Consider the following 7087-nt stretch of genomic DNA (forward strand, 5'->3'; position numbering starts at 1 on the left):
AGCAAGGTTCCTATCTATTGTTAATAGGATTACTAGAAGTCATAGCCAACTCATTGGCGATGTAAATATCAACAATCTAGAAAGCAAATAGGATTTTGGTACCATTGTGATATATGTATTAAGTTACTAACAGAAAATTTACAGTTTGAATATACCTGTCACTTAATAGCCTTAGAAAATCCAGTGGAAATTTATCATGCATCAAAATCAACTTGATCACAGGGTTTTGCTTTTTGTAGATAACAGATAAAAGACTAGAAGTGAGTCACAAAATATATATTCCTTAATAAAGAAATATAAATTTTTAAAATAGAACTTAGTTTTCAGGACTGGAAAGCTCCCCCACCCCCTGAAAAAAAGGGGAAACAATGTATTATTGCCCCAGCAGGCTTATTTGAATGGAGTGTGATGATGACTGTGATGTCTGTATCAGCATACAGCTACAGATCATTACACATTGAAACACTATTAGTAATATATATCAAAACAGCAACTGTACCAAAATATGTGTAGACCTTAGGAAACTATCACTAATGACAGTTTTTACAAGTTTCATGGAGAGAAAAACAAACTTCCTGATGACAGCTATTTGCAAAATGTTTTTAAAAATTCAAGAGCAAAAGACTCTTGTTTCTTTCAAGTGAAAACACACAATTTAGAGCTAATTATAAATAGATATCTGAGAACATGCTTGTTCTAGTGGCTAATGCTAGTAGCATGTGTCCATTGCTTCCTTATTTCAACATATTTATTTGTTAAACAGTAAAAGATTCAGAAGATATTTATAAATTAATGGAACACTTCCAATTTTCCCAATAAGTTCAGGTGTTTTGAGGCAAAGTTGTGGTCATTTGTCTCCAACCTTGTGAATGTATGGCACTGGGGATATCATTGAAGATGTCAGATGGAGCCTGGGTGAAAGCAAAAAATTCCAGAAGAATCTTCTTATGCATTTCAAAGGCATTTGATGCTGTGCATCAACAAATTATGACTAACATTGAGAAGAAGGAAATCCCAGAATGCTCAATTGTGCTTATGTGAAAATCATACCTAATCAATAAACTGTTATTCAAAGAGGTCAAGGGAACACTGCATGGTTTAAAATCAGTAAGGGTAATGCTCAAAGATGTATCCTTCAACCATATATATTCAGTCTGCATGCTGATCAGTTGATTAGTTAAGCTGGCCTCTATAAAGAAGAAGGTGGAATATAAATGGAAGGAAGATTACCAATAACCTGCATTATAGTGCATATGGCACAATCTTGCTTGCTCAAAGTGCTGCAAACCTCTAACTTTTGCTAGAGAGGATCAAGGACTACCACCTTCCATGTGTCTTGCAACTCAACAATAAAACAAAGGCCATTACTACTGGACTAACATACAACATCATGGTAAGTGGAGAAAGGATTGAAACCGTCAATGATTTCATCTTACTTGTATCCTCAATTAACACCTCTGGTACCAGCAATCAGCAGATCTGGAGATATATTCTTTTGGGGATGTCAGATACCTCTTCAAAATAATGGAAAGCGATGATGTCAGTTTAAAGATTAAGGTGAACTTGATTCAGGTTATGGTCTTTTCAATTACTTGCTATGCTTCTGAGAACCAGATAATGAATAAGTATGACAGGAGAATTACTGTCTTTGTGCTATATTATTGGAGAAGAGCGCTAATATCACATTGGCTGCCAAAAGAACAGAGTGTTCTTTGGAAGCAAGAATGTCAAAACTTCATCTCTCATACTTCAAACATGTGGCAAGGAGAGGCTATTTCTTGGAAAATTATATAATGCTTGGAAAGATGAAAGGTCAGTGAAAGAGGAAGATTCCCAATGTCAGAGATGATGAGGTGTTGCGGGATGTTAAGGAGGAATGCTGAGGTTCTCCTAACCAATCCCCATGTCCCATGTCTGTAAGCCCACCCTATCCTGTCTTCCTGTTGGTAAGTGCACTGTAGATCCCAATAAAATTGAGCTGTATTGACTCTCTGATCCTCTCCCAGAGTAGTGTATTTCTGTTGTGCTTTCCCCCATATGGGTGTTGCTGTTAGTTTCCGATGAACAGACAACAGCAATGATGATGGTAGAGGATAGGACAGAATTCAAGTCTGTTGTTTATGGAGTGGCTATGAGTCATACTTGACTAGACAGCATCAAACAACAAACAATAAGAATAGATATAATTGTGATGTTAGCCAAGAGCACTGAATACACAAATAAAAGCAAAAAGAATAAATGTCTTCTGAAGGAATTGCAATCAAGATATTCTTTATAAGTAAATACAATACAGCTTCTTCTCATATATTTTGGAGAAGTTGTCAGAAAGCATCAATTTTGGATAAAGGCATTCTGTTTGAAAAGGTGAGACTTAGAGAAAGAATGAAATACCCTTAACAGGATAGCTTTACATAGTGATTTCACCAGTGGAGTGTAACGTAGCACTATTAGTCAGGATGGTGCAGAATCTGTTGTGAATAGGGTTGCTAAGAATTCGTAGTCTAATTAATTGCAATTGAGATCACTGCAACATGTTTATAAAGAGACTAGCATCAAGACTCAAGAATCTGAATTAAAATTCTTTTTTTCTAGTAGCCTGTGGAAATGTTTGGAGGTTAAAATACATCAGTGAATGTGGAGAAAAGACTTGAGGATCATTTCTTATTAATGTTTCTTCTTATAAAAACATATGAGACAGTTCTATTCCATTTTACAGTATTGCTATTAGTCAGATTCAACTAGGAAGTTGATGTGTGACACATAAAACAACAGCAAAATTTCTTAATGTCTAATACCTTACAAAAGAAACAGTCTCTTCTTCATAGATTCATGAGAATTATTTGTAATTATGTATAATATAACTTTTGGGAGTTATAGAAAATATTTTTTGTTTAGCCTTTCATTTAGATGCTATTAATTTAGATTGTTTCTTGGAGCAAAAAAATTAGATAAATTATATGAAGGCAAGAAGTGACCAAAATATTAGATATATTAATAATCAAGTAAATATATTTTCAATTCATAAATGAAACAATGTGCTTTATATGAGAAGGATCATGGACATTTTAATTCTTTCCCAAGTTTGCTTTGATCACTGCTTTTAGTCAGCAAACCTGACTGTGAATTCAAGACTGAAGATCTATTCTGTACCATCTTAGTAAAGACAGAAAAAAATATAAAAAAGTGGAATGGTGAAGAAAGAGGTGAGAATATCTAAGAGACTGGAGAAAATCTATAAAAATTAGAAGTGGTGAACAAAAGGGGGGGGAAATAACCAAACATCAGTAATGAACTCTTATTTCAAATATTTTGCCTAACTGAAGAAAAAGAAAAACAGCAGAAGATGGAAAGTAATAACTGAGACCTGTACATTGTGACTTTAGTAGTTCTCCAGAGAAGATAGTTCAATAAAATTGTAATTATGCTCCCAACCCAAAGTCATGTGGTTTGAATCCACAGGCTATGCAAGAAAGATGAGCAATTTCTTCCTGTGCAATTTCCTGTCTGAAAATCCACAGAAGGGTCAGCTATGGCTCACTTTCAACTCAACAGTACACAACAGCACCAACTTAATGCAAATGTTCTTCCGGTTTCTCTCAATTATCTTTCCTTAATAAAGATTAGTAAGACAAAGAACAATAACTTATCTTTGCTATGAACAAAAGTAGGTAAATAATGACAGAACAAATTATACACATTTAGTTGTTATTAGTACCATCAAGTAAACTATAACTCATAGCAACCCCATGAACAATGGTTCTGAACTGTCCCCTATCCTGTGCTTTTGTTGCCTTTGATGTACTTGAACCCACTGATATTATAAATCCAACTTGTTGAGGGTCTTCCTCTCATGCTAACCCTCTACCTTTCCAAGCATGAAGTCATTTTCCAAGACTGGCCCCTCCTGACAAAATGCCCAAAATCTGTGAGGTAAACTGTTGCTATCCTTGCTTTTAAGGTACACACTGGTTGCACTTTTTCCAAGATATATTAGTCATTTGGCGGTCCATGGAATATCCATGATACTTCAACATCACAACTCAAAACTTTTTTGTCATTGTCCAACTTTCAGATGTTGTTGTTGTTATGCGCCATTGAGTGGCTTGCAATTCATAACGACCCTATGTACAAGAGCTCTAAATGCCATTCTATTCTGTGCCAACCTAGCCATCTCAAACACACTCATTCCCACCACTCCAGTCACAGAATCAATCTATCTCATCGAAGGTCTTCCTCTCCTGAGCCGCCCCTCCACTCTGCCAAACATGATATCCTTCTCCAAGGACCAGTCCCTCCTTGCAACATGCCCATAGTATGTCAGATGAAGCTTCAGAATCCTTGACTCCAAGGAGCATTTCGACTTTACCTTCTCCAGGACAAACCTGTTTGTTCTCCTAGCAGTCCGTGGTATATTCAACACTCTTCTCCAGCACCACAACTCAAAGGCATCAATTCAAAGGCATCATTCTATCATCCTTAGTCACTGTCCAACTCTCTGATGTATAGCATGTAATTGAGAAGACTATAGCCTGGATCAGGTGCACCTTAGTCTTCAGCCTGAAGTTGTTGCTCTTCAGTACTCTTGAGAGTTCCCTCACAGCTGACTTTCCCAATGCAATTCATTACCAAGAGTGTTGATTGTGGAGCCAAGCAAACTAAAACTGTTAACTATCTCAACCTCTTCACCCTGCATACTGATGCTCCCAGTTGGTCCAGTGGTGAGAATCTTTGTTTCCTTGATGTTGAGCTTCAATCCATATAGGAGGCTGTAGTCCTTGACTTTCTGCAGCAAGTGCTTCAGGTCCTCCTCAGTTTCAGCAAGCAGGGTTGTGTCGTCTGCATGATGCAGGTTGTTGATGACTCTTCCACCAATCCTGATGCCATATTCCTCCTCATACAGCCCAGCATCTTGGATGATCTGTTCTGCATACAGATTGAAAAGGTATGGAGACAGAATACATCCCTGGTGGATCCCCTTCTTTATTTTGAACCATGTAGTGTCTCCTTGCTCTATTCTGACAACTGCCTCTTGGTCCAAATATAGGTTTTGCATTAGCACTATCAAATGTTCTGGGATTTCCATTCTTCTCAGAGTCAGCCCCAGCTTGTTGTGATCCACACAGTCAAAAGCCGGATGCAATTGCCATAAAAAGAGTTTTTGGGATTCAGGGAGGAGAAAGAGGCGGAGCTTTCCTGATCTGCACAATCTAACACAGGTAACACTCGGGGGGCACTAGCCAGCCCGCACCCCAATACCATTGCCAGATTTTTCAGATGTATGAAAATCAATCAGAACCTGGAGGGTGGGCCTTTGTATTTAAAAGTTGGTTGGGTTCTGCCTAAGTGTCTCCAGTTTGGAGCAGTTTGATTCTAGAGGGTAGGTTGTTTTGATTTAATTGAAAGTCAGGTGTAAACTGTTTGGGCATTCTTTATTTTGTTAACAATCAAGTGTAAGCTGATAGGCTGCTTTGATTTAATTAACAATCAGCTGGTGCTGTACTGAGATAATTTGGGTTTGCTGTGGTACTGAAAGCTGTGCCATAGAGTGTAGCCACTTTGAATCAGATAATCATATGGTATACTATGCCTTAGTCTTTAGAAGGATGTAATTGTTCTTTAGTACTTTGGAGAGCATCTTAATATCAGATTTTCCCAATAATAAATGCCATTTTATATTTTGATATCAAGGAAGTTGATTTTGGATCCAAGTAGGATGAAATCACTAACAATTTCAATCTTTTCTCCATCTCTCAAATCACTTTGTTGTCTGTTGAACTAGTAGTGAGGAAACGTTTGCTTTCTTGATCTTGAAATTTAATCATATTAAAGATTGTCTTTTTTCACTTTTGCAGCATATATTTTAAGTCATCTTTACTTTCAGGAAGCAAAGTTGTGTTATCTTTATTACTCAGGTTGTTGATGCGTCGTCTGATGTTGACACCATATTTTTTTTCATAAAGTCCACCTTCTTTCATGATTTGCTCAGCACACAGATTATACAGAAGTGGAGAATAAATACAATCCTGACGTACAGCTTTCTTAATTTAAAACCATGCCATTTTCACTTGTTCTAGATATAGATATTACAAGGGCAAAATTTAATGTTCTGGGATTCTCATTCTTCTCAATATTAGCTACACTTTGTTATGTGATCCACACAATCAAATGTCTTTGTAAAATCAATAAAAATAGACATCTTTAAGCTATTCTTTTTTTTTTTTGGCCAAGATATATATGCCATTAGCAATGACATCCCTTATGCTGTAGTCTCTTCTAAATACAGATTTAATTTCTGGGAGTTACCTGTTTTAATGTACTGTTCTAGCTTTTTTTTAATATATATAACATTCAGCATGATTTTGCTTGCATGTGCTGATATTTGGTGTCATCTTGTGCAAAGGCCAAGCTAATCTTCTCTGTACAGTTCCGATTTTAGTCTATGTGCTCCTGAAATGAGAAAACCATGTGATATTATTGATACTGTTTGATAAGTTTCACATTTTGTTGGACCACCTTTATAAAAGGGGAACAAATGTGGATCTCTTCCAGTGACTTGGTCAGGTACCTGTCTCAGATTTCTTAACATAGACTAGTTAGTATGTCCAGCACAAGATTTTTTTGTAGGACTATGTCAATTGATAGTCTATTCATTTTTGTTGTTGTTGTTGTATACCATTGAGTCAGAATTAACCCATTGCTGATTCTATAGCGGGTTTTCATAGGCATTTAATCACAAGGCAGCAGATTTCTTATCTTTCTTCTGCAGAGAAGTGGCGAATTAGAACCATGTTCCTTTGGGATTGCAGAGCAGCTCCTTATCACTCTAAACCATCCATCATTTGTTGTTGTTGTTGATCACCATTGAGTTGGGCATGACATAACAACTCTATGAACGAAAGACCTGAGGTCTTTCTATAACTATAGTTTCTCCAAGTTCACAGAGTTTCCAGAGGCATGTGGTTTAGGAAGTGGATGCTACTCCTACTTCTAAACCTGTCTTAAAATTGGGAGCTCCACCACACACTGTCCACAACAGGCAGCCATTAAGGCTTTTGAGACCCCAATGGTACAAGGTTCAGCATCATTT

The sequence above is a fragment of the Elephantulus edwardii genome, unplaced genomic scaffold (genome assembly GCF_000299155.1).
Source record: "Elephantulus edwardii isolate Elephantulus edwardi_28Jun2011 unplaced genomic scaffold, EleEdw1.0 scaffold00123, whole genome shotgun sequence".
Classification (NCBI taxonomy): Eukaryota; Metazoa; Chordata; class Mammalia; order Macroscelidea; family Macroscelididae; genus Elephantulus; species Elephantulus edwardii.